The sequence below is a fragment of the Centroberyx affinis genome, unplaced genomic scaffold (assembly GCF_046629955.1).
Source record: "Centroberyx affinis isolate AG114_WGS23_722 - 3 ecotype Tasmania unplaced genomic scaffold, CSIRO-AGI_Caff_v1 ptg002419l_1, whole genome shotgun sequence".
Taxonomy (NCBI): Eukaryota; Metazoa; Chordata; class Actinopteri; order Beryciformes; family Berycidae; genus Centroberyx; species Centroberyx affinis.
The window spans coordinates 1-17,500 of NW_027280665.1; the positions used below are offsets into that span (position 1 = coordinate 1).

Below are 17,500 nucleotides of genomic sequence, written 5' to 3' on the forward strand. Positions count from 1 at the left end.
GATATTTCTGGTTTGAAGCTGCCGATATTGTCTGCCAATATTCAATGTGTTTAATTTTAAGCATTTTCATGGCAAAACATGTAAAAAAAAATCCAAGTATTCAGTGTTTCCCCCAGAATTACACCGATATCACGTTATGAATTTTGTCCCTATTTTCAATCTTTAAATCTGACAGTTTTCAAGCCAAAAAATGAGAAGTATTAAGTGTTTTCCTCTGAATTTTCTTCTTGTCAGGTGGAAAAGTCTCTGAAACATTTAGACCATCATGGGACACTAAAACTCACTGAAACCCAGGAGAATAATAATAATAACTAGAAGTCTCTCAGTAGAGCTCAAATCTCCATCAACAGCTGAACAATTCTCCAACTGTAACGGTTTCTGTTTGTTTATTTTTTGTCTTCCAGGTTTGATTTTCTGACTGAATCACATGTGAAACACTGTTTAGCAGCCGACTTGGAAGTCCTGGATGTTGGACTTTTGATAATCATCTAAAAAGCAGAAATCTCAGATCAACACCAAAATCTGATCAGCTGATGTTTGGGCAGAGAGAGATCTGTCTGCCAGATTTCAGATTTGTTTGTAACTTTCTGAGAAACCTTGCTGACAGACAGACAGACAAAAACATAACCGTCTTTAACTTGGTTTCCAGAGTTAAAAACAAAAACAAAACATATTCAAGGCAAGGCAAGGCAAGGCAGCTTTATTTGTACAGCACATTTCATACACTGGGGCAATTCAAAGTGCTTTACAGGGTGATAAAAATACAGTAAAGGTAAAAAGTGCAAAAATACAGACAAGAGATACAAAAGATAAAAGACTTAAAAGTAAACTAGTGCAGTTCAAATCAAATGAGATAGAAAGATGAAAGAACACAACAAATACAGCAAATACTTCCACTTTTAGATGCACATAGTGAGTGAACCCATATGTTTTTCTGTAATTTTCTTTTCCCCTGTCCTTCCTGATTCTACTCTTGATCTGATATTTACGTCAGATCTCACTGCCTAAGGCAGACGTGAATCATAGATTCTCCTCTTGGTCAAAAACCTCACCATCCAGAGATGGATGAGAATCATACAGGGTAAAGCTCTGTCCCCCCCACATATAGTGTTCACTCATGTGCAAGTAAGCATTACCTGGACAAGACCAATGAAAATTCGTACTTGCCCGTGTCAGCTCTGTTGGGATCCTGAACAGAAAGAGTTAAAATTAAGGTTATTTAAAAGCTGAGCTGAAAAGATACGTTTTTAGCCATTACAGGGTAGAGTAGGCAATGTAAAATAAGAAAGTTTTTAGCTTTGACTTAAAAGCGGTCAGAGTCGGGGCCTGTCTAATATCATCTGGGAGGTTATTCCAGGTCTGTGTTGCATGATAACAAAACGCTGCTTCACCGTGTTTTTTTTTTTTTTTATTCATGCATACTTGTTTCTCATTAGAATCAGTTCAGGTTAAGCTCTTCCCATAGACCAGTGGTTCTCAAACTGGGGGGTCGCAAGATAACTTTGGAGGGTCGTGAGATGATTTATGGGACAGGAAAAAAAAAAAACGGTCGCCAACTAAATCCACACAATCCCGTTTCACTCTGGAAACGGTTAGCCGAACGGAACGGAGGGGTCGTTAATATTAATGAGCCTTAAAGACACGGTGACAGAAACGGCCTGTTCTTGGTAAGGCTCAGAGAGATGCTGGAAAATGAACGTGGAGAAATGGATTGAGAGTGTTTTTGGTTCATGACACCACACACACAGCTTTGAATGGACAGAAAGACACTAAATAAAACTCTGGACAGTGGAAGATATGAGACATTTAAATTTGAGACCCGCTGCTGTAAACCATGGATGTGTGAAAACGCCCTGATAGTTTTAATCCTCCTCAGTCCGGTCCGCTCCCTCCACTCTTCCCTTTCCGCTGCCAGAGTTTCTGCTGCTGCTGTTTGTCTCCTGTCAGACTGATAAAGAAGCTTCCAGACTGATCAGAAAATGGACCCACATATAAAAACAAGTAGGAATCGCTTCGTTTTAAAGAGTCACAAGTCAAAAAGTTTGACAACCAGTGTAGTATTGATCAATTCTACAATACATCTGTAATCAATCAAACTGCATCATGTCTCACTGGACCAGATCAGTTCAATAAAAAGGTCTGATCCCTCTGCAGTGTGAGACTCATATCAGTTTCTCCATCTGGTTTGTGGGCGGAGCTTCACTCGTCTGGATTTGCATTGATTTCCATGAAGCTGATCCACAGAGACACAGAGACAAGAGAGACAAGAGAGACAGAGAGACAAGGGAGACAGAGACAAAAGAGACAGAGAGACAGAGACAAGAGAGACAGAGAGACAAGAGAGACAAGAGAGACAGAGAGACAAGAAAGACAAGAGACAGAGACAGAGAGACGAGAGACAGAGACAGAGAGACGAGAGACAGAGACAAGAGAGACAGAGACAGAGAGACAACAGACACAGAGAGAGATGACAGACAGAGAGACAAAAGAGACAAGAGAGACAGAGACAGAGAGACAAGAGAGACAGAGACAAGAGACAAGAGAGACAGAGAGACAGAGACAAGAGAGACAGAGAGACAGAGACAAGAGAGATAGAGACAAGAGAGACGAGAGACAGAGACAGAGAGACGAGAGACAGAGACAAGAGAGACAGAGACAGAGAGACAACAGACACAGAGAGAGATGACAGACAGAGAGACAAAAGAGACAAGAGAGACAGAGACAGAGAGACAAGAGAGACAGAGACAAGAGAGACAAGAGAGACAGAGAGACAGAGACAAGAGAGACAGAGACAAGAGAGACAGAGAGACAACAGACACAGAGAGAGATGACAGACAGAGAGACAAGAGAGACAAGAGAGATAGAGAGATAGAGAGACAGAGAGACAAGAGAGACAGAGAGACAAGAGAGACAGAGAGACAACAGACACAGAGATGACAGACAGAGAGACAAGAGAGACAGAGAGACAAGAGAGAGATGACAGACAGAGAGACAAGAGAGACAAGAGAGACAGAGAGACAAGAGAGAGATGACAGACAGAGAGACAAGAGAGACAAGAGAGATAGAGAGACAGAGAGACAAGAGAGACAGAGAGACAAGAGAGACAGAGAGACAACAGACACAGAGATGACAGACAGAGAGACAAGAGAGACAGAGAGACAAGAGAGAGATGACAGACAGAGAGACAAGAGAGACAGAGAGACAAGAGAGAGATGACAGACAGAGAGACAAGAGAGACAAGAGAAACAGAGAGACAAGAGAGACATGACAGACAGAGAGACAGAGGTGTTTGTTGATGGAAACAACTCCCTTTGCTTCTCTGATGTCACTGTCACATGTTCTGGATCACAGGAGAGACCAGCTGACTGAACTGAACTGTGTGTTAGAGCAAGGCAGCAACACTGACAGGGTCGAGGGTTCGATTCCCACCTGCTGCTTCCATATGGAAAACTCTGCAAACAGCATAACAATAACCACCACTTTTCTCCCTAATATGACTTTGTCTTACTTTGTTACAAGTTTATGAGAATCAGTTTTCAGTTTTGTCCTGGATCGTATTTTCCCAGTTTGAATCAAAACTCTACTTTGTCTACTGGCTTTTTATTTTATTCACCTTAAATTATCCAGGAAGCTTCGCTGAGCTGCAGGTTCTTTTCCAGCACTTTCCAAAACTGAAGTTACACAGTGACTAACAAGCAGCCAGTAAGAAGAAACAGAGGGGAAAGTAATAGTGAGAGGAATCAAATTGAAATAAAATAAAAAATAAGTGTAGTTCAGTATAACATTTTTGGTAACCCTTAACTTAGTGACCCTTATTGTAAAGTGTTACCAAATTTTCAAATCAGGAAAAGGCCTTTTGATATTGTGTAGTTCATGTTTTCACAGCTAATAATCATCTCAGTATGGTTTGAATGAATAAACTGTTTGGTAACTTTTCATTTTGTAAACTCCTCTGACACACTGTTGTCTTTATCCAGTAAAGTGAAATATATTGAAAGGGAGAGAGAAGGAATTAAAGACAGAGAGAAAGAGAGAGAAACAAGAAAAGAATAAGTGAAAGAGAAAGAAAGGGATTCAAAATCAAAATCGAACAGTGTAAGGGAGACGGAAAACAGACTGGACGAAGGAACGAGGGAAGATAGATGGGGAATGAGGACCTGATAGGGGCCGGGCTCCTCCAACCCAAACAGCGGAGGGAAATCCTCTTCCTCTTCCCGCCTCGCCGACGCCCGACGCTCCGATAAGAAAAGAAAAGAAAAGTTTCTCCTCCGACTCTTTCAACTTCCTCAACTCTTTTTTTTTTTTTTACTGGAAAGAGAAGATTTCATTTCTCTGCTGAAGGAGACGGAGCTGTGATGTTAAAACACTGATGATGTTTATTTCAACCTCTGGATTATCTTTCCAATGAGCTTCATATGCTTAGTTTCTTTGATTTTTATGTAATACTAAGACAAATCTTTATTGATCCTTGTGGAGCAGCAGCAGATGAGACAGCAGAGGAAAAAGAGAAAAGAATGTAAGCACACAAATCAAATTCGTTGATTTTGTCAGAATCCCATGACTGTCTGTATTGTAGGAGGAGAAAAAACTGTGAAACAATGATCAATACAGTCATTCTTCTACATTCTCTAACTGTGTTAACTTCTTGTAAATGAAATAATGCTGAAGTTTAACAATTCATCAGTTTGCTGGGGACCCCCTGGAACCTCCTCAAGGACCCCTGGTGGTCCCCGGACCCCCACGTTGAGAACCACTGGTGAAGAATGTGAACAGGCAGATCTCATGTCCCATTCAGGTCCAGTCGGGAAAATGTGACACAAGTTGCTGATGTGGCATGGAAGAAATGATTAACTTTGGTGAAAATCTGACATGGGGAACTGGAATATGTTGAGAAATGTACGGAGGAACAGCTAGTTTTAATGAAAGCAGTGATCTGTGGTGTGTTCTGTACTGTGTGCAGTTTCTCTCCCTCGTCCCTCCAGTCTTCACATCAGTCTGTCAGAGAGAAATCCTCCATCAGTCTGAGAAACAGAGAGGGAAGCTTTATCAGTCTGACAGGAGACAAACAGCAGCAGGAGAAACTCTGGCAGCGGAAAGGGAAGAAGAGTCTGAAGAGAGTCAAGGTAAAGTCTGAGGAGGGAGAGGACCGGACCGATGAGGATTTAGACTATCAGGGCGTTTCACACCTCCGTGGTTTACAGTAGCGGTTCTTAAAGCTCCATATTTTCTTCTTCCCAGAGTTTTATTTTGTGTCTTTCTGTCCATTCAAAGCTGTGTGTGTGGTGTCATGAACCAAAAACACTCTCAATCCATTTCTCCACGTTCATTTTCCAGCATCTCTCTGAGCCTTACCAAGAACAGGCCGTTTCTGTCTCCGTGTCTTTAAGGCTCATTAATATTAACGACCCCTCCGTTGCGATTGGCTAACCGTTTCCAGAGTGAAACGTGAGACTCCGCGGCCCGGCGGCTACAGGTAGGGAAAACTCTCCTTTTTCCTGTCCCATAAATCATCTCACGACCCTCCAAAGTTATCTTGCGACCCCCCAGTTTGAGAACCACTGGTCTATGGGAAGAGCTTAACCTGAACTGATTCTAATGAGAAACAAGTATGCATGAATATGTTTTGTTTTTGTTTTTAACTCTGGAAACCAAGTTAAAGACGGTTATGTTTTTGTCTGTCTGTCTGTCAGCAAGATTTCTCAGAAAGTTACAAACAAATCTGAAATCTGATTTTGGTGTTGATCTGAGATTTCTGCTTTTTAGATGATTATCAAAAGTCCGACATCCAGGACTTCCAAGACTTCCAAGTTGCTTTCACATGCGATTCAGTCAGAAAATCAAACCTGGAAGACAAAAAATAAACAAACAGAAACCGTTACAGTTGGAGAATTATTCAGCCGTTGGTGGAGATTTGAGCTCTACTGAGAGACTTCTAGTTATTATTATTATTCTCCTGGGTTTCAGTGGAGAGTTTTAGTGTCCCATGATGGTCTAAATGTTTCAGAGACTAAATCCACACAATCCATATTAGTGCAGCGAGCCTCTAAACGAGCCGTTTGGACTTCCGTAACTTTGTGGCGTCACAAAGGTTCGCTCATTAGCATTTTTGTAAGAAATAACAGACTAACAAAGTGTTTTTTTCAAAGCGGTTGAGCGGTTGTCAGTTGTTTTGATACTTTCACCATCTTTAGATAGACCGTCCAACTCCTTTATCATCACAGAGACAAGAGGAGTCCTGCTTTACATGATGTGGATCTTTAAACTGAAGCAAAACCTCCTCGACCTGCAGAGCGGTGAGCAGTTCAGCCAGAGAATGATTTTCCCTTTTCAGGTTGTTTCATTTGATCAAACTAGTCAGTATTTCAAAAGAATCAGAAAAAAATTGATATGATCATATATTTTTACAGTAGAAATATGTTTTTTTCCGATCCCATAAATCATCTCTCAACCCCCCAAAATGATCTTGCGACCCCCAGTTTGAGAACCGATGTTTTAGAGACACAGGAACAGAAGTACTGCAGTACTTTGGCAGTACTACTAACCTGTGGATGCAGTTTTTGTCGGTTCAGAGCAGAGAGGTTGAACTCTGCAGCGGTTTTACTATTAAAGGACAATGGGACAATACTAGCATGACATTTTCCATCTCTTTAATATTAATTCTGACTGTTTCTACCTGCTGCACCACAATTAAAGGTATTTTTTAAAATCAGTGTGTTTCTAAACCTCTCAGCTCATTCACTCCCATCCAATTCCAAACAGCAGAGAAAACAACTGGAGACTCTGATTCAGTCGGTAAAGATAATCCATCACTGACAGATGGGAAGATTATATTTTAAAATGGGGAAAATACCAGATCTATATCTCTAAGGATAAATAATGTTGTATTCAATATCTGTATGTTTACCTTCAATATCTTATGCTATCCTAAGTGCCCTTGGTGTGGATTTTAATATATAATGTTTGTTTCATTATTTATTTGTCTATTTTTTCCTCTTATTATATCTCTTATTATTATTATCATTATTTATTTCTATTGTGTTTTGTATGTTAAAAATTTAAAAATGGCAATAAACTTTAAATCATAAAAAAAAAAAGATCATCCATCACTGTGAAGGAGAAGCAGAAACACGGCGCTTAGCAACAAAGATGGAAACTAAATAAAAAGAACAAGGAAACACACCTGATTTTACCCACATTTATACCCAAATAATAAAGTTTACCACCTTATTTATGCTGAAATACATCTTTATGATCTAAATTCAGAGTGGACATAATAGGAATTGGTATCAAACTGATGTAAGTTATGAGAATAGTGGGTTTTAAAGTGGAAAAAAGGATAAATTAATGCGTTTCTAAAAATAAACCTGTTTTGTTATTTCTGTCAGTGGTTGTTTGCTTCATGCTGATCAAGTGCAGGTCAGAGTTCATCCTCCTCTTTATTTACCACTCCATCACTTGTTCTCAATGCTAATCAACTCGCTTCAAGAATTGGATTTAATTAGTTCCATTCGCCGTCCGCTATTATTTTCATATGAATGCGGCGATAATGAAAAATCCAGTTTGGAAGAAAAGACCTTTCTGACCCGCAAACAACAACAGAACCTCAGGCAGCCGACTGATGATTAACAGTAGGAGGAGGAAACAATGGAGCGCTATGGAGTGTGTGTGTGTGTGTGTGTGTGTGTGTGTGTGTGTGTGTGAAGAGCCCTTCTGCTGTGCTGAACGCCTCTCATCGTCCAAACAGCAGCCATGTTGACATTTCATTTCCCTCAGTGCAGCTCATGAACCGCTCTGTCCAGGGTTATACAGACTGATACAGTCAGAGGTCAGAGGTCAGAGGGGGGGAACATTAACCCCCCCCCAACAACATGAAGAACAACATGGATGCTACACAGACATCTGAAATCTGTAAGATCCTCTTTTTCTGTGCCTCATTGCTGTGGTGTTTCTTCCACAGATCAGCTGTCAATCAAATGACCAAGTCAACTTTGCTCGAGTCCCAAGTCAGTCTCAAGTCTCAAGTCAAGTCCCAAGTCTAAATGTAGATTACCAAGTCAAGTCCATGTCATTAATGTCAAGTCTCAAGTCTAAATGTAGAACAGCAAGTCAAGTCAGAACAAATCAAGAGTCCAGTATCAATTTAATATCTTAAAGAAAACTAAATATCTAGGACTTTTCAATGCAATATGGTTTTAATAGGATAAAAACTTGGTAAGAGCATCATGAGTTTGATTTCTATAATCAGTTTCAACTTCAATAAATTCAATCATTCCATACAAATTCAGAAAACAGAATTTAAATTCAGTCGTCTGCTGGAACAAATCTCATCACTTTCAATCTAAGTCATTTACACAAACACAAGATCTCAAGTCAAGACTTTAGAAACCTTTTCAAGTCATCAGAGTACAAGTCAGAGTCAAGTCCCAAGTCACCAGAACCCAAGTCAAGTCGAGTCCCAAGTCACCAGAACCCAAGTCAAGTCGAGTCTTGAATCCTGAATCCTCTTCATCTGGATCCAGACAGAGAGGAATGTGTTTCTGAAGAGTTGCAGCAGTTAATCTTCATATTCAGCCGTCTGATTGTATGATTATATGAAGTATGAAGCGGGTGGAGGGATGCTGCGTGCCTCAGTGTGTTTTATGGGAAAGACCGTGTGTGTGTGTGTGTGTGTGTGTGTGTGTGTGTGTGTGTGTGTGTGTGTGTGTGTGTGTGTGTGTGTGTGTGTACTAAAAGATGCCCTGGTAGTAAAACTGTGCACTGCATAAGGTAATGAGTAAATTGCATGTTTCATAGAGAGCTGCATCATGTGGTAAATCACTGCAGAAATCCAGCAGCTGTAATCATGGAGGGACGAAATAAAAACCCGTCAATCCGACTCTTGCAGCGTTTTAACCCCCACCAGAGACGGGGGGGGGAGGGGGGGCTCATCGTCTCCAGCTGAGTGTCGGAGCGTCCCGTCGGGTCCTGGCACTGATCACCCCCCGTATCGACGAGCCTTGTTGGCTCCGCAGCTTCATCTCTGTGTTCAGGAGTCTTCAGTCTTCATGATCATCAGGAATTAGTTTCTTCTTCTTCTTCTTCTTCTTCTTTTCCTTTAGGGGGGTAAAAATATCTTTCTATTTTACTTGATTTGATTCTTTTAATGCAATGTATTGATTTCCTTTTGAAAGGAAGAATTGAGGGAGTTCACTCTCTGAAAAGTTATAGCGCTATACATATTTTTGTCCAGTGAGGCCGACAAAAGGTGATTAAAGGTGATTGGTTGTGATTATCTTTGTAGAGGTGAGACACACTTCATGGTATCCTGGCTGACAGTGTCACAGTGTGAGAGAGAATACTCAATACCAAGAAGTAACTCTGCTTGATTCTGTGTTTCCTTTAGAGGGGGAAAATATCTTTCTGTTTTACTTGATTTGATTCTTTTAATGCAATGCATTTTGCTTGTTCTTTTATATGAATTTTATCTTTACCTCCACCAAGGAGGTGCCGTTTGTTTGTTTGTTTGTCTGTTAGCAGGATTATGGAAAAACTATTCTATTCTCCCCTCTATATGGAGAGGACAGCGGTGGAGAGAGAGACGGGACGCGCTGGAACAAGATCAGTATGACTGTATGGACTGTTATTCTGTATCAGCAGTCTACAGTGGAGTTAGTTGGTTGGTCGGCCGTGGCACCTGGCACACTCACACACGGTCCAGACATATACTGGGTTTAGACCTAGTCTTGTTAAACTAAATGTCGTCTGACACAGCCTGACTGATGTAAATGACACAAAGCAGCTTTAAAGAAAATATTGTCTGACATCTTCAGTTCAACAAAATCAGTCTGAAGTGCAGAGCTGTGTGTGGATTTGGAGAAAATAACTTTCATGGACTCTCAGCTGTTTTCATAAAGCTTTTCAGTTTTGTTAAACTGTCGTGTGCAAATAAAACCTGCCATGAAAACTGTGAGGCGGCTTCACACCTGTGACTCTGTGAGTTCAACGTATCTGCTTCAGTCTGCTGCATCACCTGGATCACCCCCCCCACACACACACACACACACCCCACACACACACACACACACACACACCATAGCCTTGGGTGAAACTGACACACAGCACAGCAGATTCCAACACAGTCCTGTCCCATCCTCCACAGCTTTGCTTTCGTCAATGCAAATCTACATTATTTGACGTGTCTTTGCATGTGTGCCCACACACACACACACACACACACACACACACACACACACACACACACACACACACACACACACACACACACACACAGCTCCAGCCCGTCTCTTCCAAACAAAACCACAAGCCCTGCTGCTCTGTAAACCAAAACCACAGAGCTGAGTTTATTGTTCTCAAGAAAAATGTGTAGGTGTGTGTGTGTGTGTGTGTGTGTGTGTGTGTGTGGCTTTATATTCAGCTGTAAACGGTGGGATAGTTTCTAAACCGCAGCCATCCATGCAGCTTCACAGAACAGCAGCAGATTCAGCTCTTCACTTCCTGTTTTAAAGAGGAGGGGGCGGGGCTTCCACCAACGAGGAAGACTCATTAACTCAATTAACAACAGCTGTTCTGCTGCAGCTCAACTGACAGGAGAACCAGACAGGACTGAGACAGGAGATGATTGACACTTGAGTCGGGGTTAGGGTTCACTGCCACAGAGACATAAGCTTCTCAGGGTTAGGGTTAGTCAAGAAGAGAGAAAAAGGAAAAAGACATTTTTAGTATTTCAGCTTCATGTGTTCTGCTGCAGGAACATCAGAGCTGCAGTCAGGATGGGATTCAAACCCAAACCTCCAGTGATGAGGCAGAAACCCTGCAGTGTAAAGCTGCGTTCAAATAAGATCAGAAGAAGAAGAACACACTGGCCCTCATTTATCAATCTAACGTAGAAACCAGCACAGATCCGAGCTCAGAAATCATCTCAGGACACGACAGGGTTCACGTTGATTCATGAAACGTTCGTATCTCTCCGATCACAGCGTGAGAATGATCGGGCGTTGATAAATGTGGAGGCTGAAAACAATCCTCATTTAAATATCAGGCCCCTAAATATTCTCCGCCTCGCCCCCAGAGTTTACCACATGGAGAGGCGTAATACGTCCAAGAAGAGAAACTTCTCCGACCTCCAAATAGAAACTCTAACGTCTGAAGTCCAACTGAACCAGTTAGTTCTATCTGGCCTGAAAAGTGGCATCAGAGGAAGTCGGAAAAATGCAGAAAGCAGTATGGTTGCCGTCGACAACTGAACTCCAGCTGAGGTTTGAATATTTCATTTCTACATCCGTGATATGTATAAGAAATTAAATTAATCTTACACCAGAAAACTGTTAACCCCGTTAATTGCAAACAATTTGAAAATACCTATTTATGTTAGGGATAGGCTGTATGACACACAGTCGATGTAGGCCTTTACTAAATAGAATATTTTGTCATAGGCTACATATTTTTAAGTGATGAATATGTGGCTGCATATGCTTAGATGCCAGTCAGAATATATGGTCTAATAACAATTCTCCGACTCAGCAGATTTACTCTGCTGCACCAAGTCCAGCTGACTGGAAAACCTGCTACAGGAGTTGAGATTTGACGTGAGATTTGATCGTAGCTCCGCTCAGGTCCAGACTGATAAATCCTGAGCTTTGTGTGGAAATGAGCGAACGCCCAGTTTTCTGTCCTACGTTCGTTTCGTTAATGAGGGCCGCTGACATTTTGTTGCTACAACTTGGAAGCGTTCAGGTGTTTAACTCACTGGAACACCGAAATCCAAAATAAATTGTATTTATGAATTTAAAATCAGTCATAAACACACTAAAGCAGACAGGTTTTCGTAAACAAACTTGATTGTTTTACCATGAATATAACTGATAATCCACTATTTCTGACACCAGGTGGGAGAGATCGGAGAAGAAACAGAGAACACCTGACCCGACTGCTGTGAAAAATGATTTCAGGATATTTTTAGTCAGATTCTCTCTCTGCTCTGGCAGATAATCTGCTGGTTTCAGTAAATTTCACTTGATTCATGCCAATATGACTTCTTCTGTCAAGAAATCATCATAAAACAATGAAGAAAATCAGGAAACAAGAAACTTTCTCCAAGACAATTTCACTTTTACCAAGAAAATGTCCTGAAACAAGTTACATTCTCCTGGAAAAAAGTCTCATTTGTTGAAAGCGGTAAAATTATCTGTCATTTATTGTTCTTAACCCAAGAGAAACATTCTGCAGTGAGGAGAGATAACTCCACTTGTCTCCACTGCAGCTTCACTTGTTTCAGGAGTTTTCTAGAACAGAGTGTCAGTCTGTTGAAAGCAGTCAGAATAAAGCAGATCACTGCACTGCTGTCAAGAAAATGACTCTTGATTCTACTGAATTCTTCAAACAAGTTGATTTGCATTGGAAACAAGAGAAATTATCTAACAACACTGGCAGATTTCAGGACTCAATAAAAGACTGAATGACTTCTTAAGAAGGTACAGAAGCCGAGAACGGCCGTGCTTGCAATTATTTTTTTTAATGCCGTTATCTCAAGATCACGAGTTAATTATCTCGTTATCTCGAGAAAATTAGCTTTGTTATCTCGAGATAACGAGATAATCGACCCGTTATCACGAGAAAACAAAATGTCGTTTCCTCTTATTACTTATAATGTTTCTCAGAGATCAGGAGCCATGCCAGCATGCAGAGATGGTGTCTGGACGACTGTAGCAGCTGATTTAAGATGAAAATCATAACTGCAGCAAACAAAACTTCACATTTATGCCTCGACTTCCTGTTCAGTTCTGAATCCTCCTGACAGTCATGACAGTGATCTGAAGGCTGAAATCAGCTGTGATCAAATGACCCAGACTCTCATTTTCAAGTTCTGCATAATTATCCTGTGACCGCAAGAAATCGGCCTTTTGTTTTCTCAAGATAACGAGATAATTTAACCCGTTATCTCGAGAAAACAAGCTTTGTTATCTCGAGATAATGAGATAATTAACTCGTGATCTCGAGATAACGGCATTAAAAAAATAATTGCAAGCACGGCCGTTCTCGGCTTCTGTAAGATGGAGATGTTTTGCAGTGTGAAGTTTAAAGCGCTTCACAGTCGGACAAACAAAAGGCAGAGCAACAAGGTTACAGAAGAAGAAGAAGAGAGTAATGATGGCTGTGTGAAGGACAGACAGACAGGAGGAGGAGGAGGAGGAGGAGGAGGAGGAGGAGGAGGAGGAGGAGGCTGCCAGCTCGGCCTCCAGGGAGCCGTTCACACCAAACACCAAACTGCAAGGGGAAACAGTCAAACTTCCCATTTAGCGTCTCAGACAGTAGAAGCTGCTTTATTATCCAGACAAAGGAAACTTACTTTCTGCAGACATTCAACTCAGTTATTAAAGCTCCATATCCTCCACTGTCCAGAGTTTTATTCTGTGTCTTTCTGTCCATTCAAAGCTGTGTGTGTGGTGTCATGAACCAAAAACACTCTCAATCCATTTCTCCACCTTCATTTTCCAGCATCTCTCTGAGCCTTACCAAGAACAGGCCGTTTCTGTCTCCGTGTCTTTAAGGCTCATTAATATTAACGACCCCTCCGTTCCGATCGGCTAACCGTTTCCAGAGTGAAACGTGAGACGCCGCGGCCCGGCGGCTACAGGTAGGGAAAACTCTCCGGTAATAAACGACGACAACCGCTCAACCGCTTTGAAAAAAACACTTTGTTAGTCTATTATTTCTTACAAAAATGATAATGAGCGAACCTTTGTGACGTCACAAAGTTACGGAAGTCCAAACGGCTCGTTTAGAGGCTCGCTGCACTAATATGGATTGTGTGGATTTAGTTTTGATACTTTCACCATGTTTAGATAGACCATCCAACTCCTTTATCACCACAGAGGAAGAGGAGTCCTGCTGCACATGATGTGGAGCTTTAAGATCACACCAACACACTGCAGTCACACACCTGTCACTTAAAAACAAACATCAATAAATATTATAAGTTCAGGTACGTAACACCTACACTGAATATGTGTAAAATAGTGTCAGTTTAAATGCAGAGATGCTGTTTTCATTAAAGTATAAAATGAGTTAAAGTTGAGCAAGGCACCAGCACTGTCTGGGTTGAGGGTTCAGCTCCCCGTCAGGCTCTGTTCACACTGCAGGACTTACTGCTCCATTCAGAGTGTTTTTGCTCATTTACGATTTTCTTGTCTGACTGTTCACCTTCACTTTGTGACCTGTAGTGACATCAGACAGCAGTGACATCACATCATGTCATGTGACGTTTTGTCATGTATCATGTTATGTCGTTTCATGTCACAGTGTGTCAGTCATCAATCAATCAATCAATCAAACTTTATTTATATAGCACCTTTCAAACAAATCAAATGCAATTCAAAATGCTTTACAAGTGACTGACAAAACGTAGGATGTTAAAAATGGATTTAGAGACTAATGCACCAAAACAACCAAAACCCCAAAAAAGTTAATTAAATAAGGCAACAATAAAAGATGAGTAGTTAAGATAATAAAAGATAAACAATAAAAGATAATACAAGCAATAAAAATAACAATAAAAACACAATTATGAAATACTACACAAAATAAATTGATTATAGTAAAACAGTAAAATGTTAATGCAATAAAATAGAATAAAATAAATAATAATGATCAGCAGTGAAATGTCTTCTCATGTACCATGTTGTCATGTCCAGTCACATCATGTCATGTCATGTCATGTCATGTCATGTCATGTCACATTACGTTATTTCATATCATGTTATGTTATGTCATGTACTGTGTTATGTCATATCAAGTCTCATGTCATGTTATATCCAGTTGTCAGTGTGTTATGTCACATCATGTCATGTTATTTTGTGTCATGTTATGTTAGTGTAAGTCATGTCATGTTGTCTTGTCTTGTTATTGCCACATCGTGTGTGTGTGTGTGTGTGTGTGTGTGTGTGTGTGTGTGTGTGTGTGTGTGTGTGTGTGTGTGTCTCAGACAGCTGCCAGTTGCTCTGCAGCAGACTGAACTCAGTTGGGACGAAGTGTCAGACAGAAGAAATGAAGCGACAGGAGACTTCAGTCTGTGACAGATCAAAAAAAACAAACGGTGTTCAGGTGATTTCTGATCTGAGGAGCCTTGATTTCCACAAATAAACTTCCAACACACAAGCAGAGAAAACACATTACAAGAAGAATAGATAAATACAGAAATGAAATCAGATTACAGTTTTTCTCGATTGCTTCCACACTATAACTGGGCCTACTGACTAAACATCCCAAACCATGACGCCATCTACCTAAAGACAAACCCATTCCCCAAAACTATAAACACTATTCCCCTGTTTTCACACATTTGTTGAACCTTTTGTGAAAAACTCTGCACACAAATCCCTTCATGTATCACTGGCTGCACCATGTGCTCATTTAGAAAGCTCTGGCATTCAATATCATGAACTCAGCTCCAAGGGCCATGGGTCAGTTCACTTGTTTTGGAACAACGGATCCACAAAGACCTGAAGGTAGAGGAAGAGGACACAGGAGAGGAGGTGGAAGAGGAAGAGGAAGAGGAAGGGCAAGGAGACAAAGAGTTTCTGATGAGATTCTCAAATCTGGATGCTGAGGCAGAATAAATGTGATTTCTTTCTTTATCTACAAACTGTTTTTTTTTATTGGTTTATATTGGTAAATACATGGAAATTATTTTACTGTATTCTACGTTCTTTATCAGCTGCATATTTTTACAGCACATTTACTTTTTCACTCAACTTCAGTTTATTTTACTACAGTACATTGAGGAATTAAAAATGTTGAAAATGTATACATGTGTTGTGTCTTTATATTGTGTTCATCATGTAAAGAGGTTGTTCTGGGGAAAACCATAAGCTCCATTATTCATTGCAGTAACAGGTTTTTACAGCAGTGTTCTGAATTGATCTCAGCAGTGTGTCATGGCTGCTTTGTAGTGTGTGTGTATCTGATGGCTTCTGTGTGATGTCTGAAGGCAAAGTTTGGTTTAGATGGTTTTGAGTGGAGAGTTTGGTTTTGACGTGGAAGTTTGAAGTTTGTGAAGATGAGTGTGCAGTTATGCATTTGTGCTTAGAGTTTTGGGAAATGGAGAATAATTTCAATAAATGTGTCTTAGCAATCAAGAAAAACTGTAAAGAAAACATGAGATTAAATATACAGTAATTCCCTTGAAGCATTGCAACAGTTACATATAGGCCTACAGTATGTAAATTCATGGTTGACAGATTTGATCCATGTGGTTTCCAACACGTCTGCACATGACAGAATACATGTTATTACAATGTATGTAAATCTGTCAGTTTAGAGGACAGAGAGACTGACATGACAGTGAGCTGCATGTAGAGACATGCTCACTGTGTGTGTGTGTGTGAGAGAGAGAGAGTGTGTGTGTGAGAGAGAGAGAGAGAGTCTGTGTGTGTGAGAGAGAGAGAGAGAGAGTGTGTGTGTGTGAGAGAGAGAGAGAGTGTGAGTGTGAGAGAGAGAGAGAGAGTCTGTGTGTGTGAGAGAGAGAGAGAGAGAGTGTGTGTGTGTGTGTGTAGAGAGAGAGAGAGAGAGTCTCTGTGTGTGTGTGTACATGCACAGTAGGCTATTTGTATAATTGTAAATTTGTATATTTGTATATGCATGTGCATCTTTGTGCACGTGCATGTGTGTGTGTGAATGTGTGTGCCTGGATGTGTGAGCGTGCATGTTCATGCATCTGTGTGTGTGTGTGTGTGTGTGCAGGTGTGTGGCTCGCGGCGGAGAAGCCAGCGGTTGATTGACAGCTCACGTCGTCATGGCAGCCGTCAGAACGGCGCCGGGCCGCGAGCTGCCCCCGGTGGACGGGTGACGTCACGGCGCCGGGGGCTTCAGTGTGACTTCACAGCCCGCAGACAGAAATATAAAAATCTATAAATGAAGATTTCCCCCCAAAAAAACATCCAGTCTGTTGCTCTGCTGACGTCACGAGTCTCTGAAGAGTTTTGATTAGAAAACAGGAGAACAGCAGATTTTTTTCTAAAATGTCTATAACAATAAAACATTCTGAACAGAAACCTCCAGTCTGACTCTGAGCTGCCTTCTTCTCTTCACTGGGCTACTTGTTCACGAGGAAACGGGAGGCGGGAGTATAACGAATGCAAAGATGACTGACGCGAGGTGAGAGCCAATCAGCGCGCAGCTCAGCCTCCCGGCAGCCGCTCGAGCCCGGCGGCGCTATAAGAAGCTTCAGTCCGCTCAGAGAGGCTGACACTCTGCCGAGAGACACCCAGGAGCCGCTGGAGCTCTCCTGTACTTTTCTTATAGTATTCCTATAGTTTTCCTATAGTTTTCCTATAGTTTTCCCGCAGGGACTAATTCTGCTGATTTCTGCACCGCATCCTCCTGAAGTTTATCAGGATTACTGAAGGGCAGACAGGGGTAAAGAGAGGCAGTTAAGGGGTATTTAGGGATATTTCGGGGTATTTCGGGGTGTTCAGAGGTATTTAGGGGTGTTTGGAGTGTTTTG

General features: G+C 41.2%; 1 protein-coding gene across 1 annotated transcript in view; it reads left to right on the plus strand.

Annotated features, from left to right (window-relative positions):
- The first annotated feature begins 17,313 nt into the window (after nucleotides 1-17,313).
- Nucleotides 17,314-17,500, plus strand: part of LOC139656235 (DNA-binding protein inhibitor ID-2-like) — a 3,530-nt gene continuing 3,343 nt past the window's right edge. The window contains exon 1 of the mRNA XM_071533742.1: nucleotides 17,314-17,500. This exon is cut by the window's right edge and continues 440 nt beyond it. The gene's annotated coding sequence lies outside the window, so the exon portion shown is untranslated.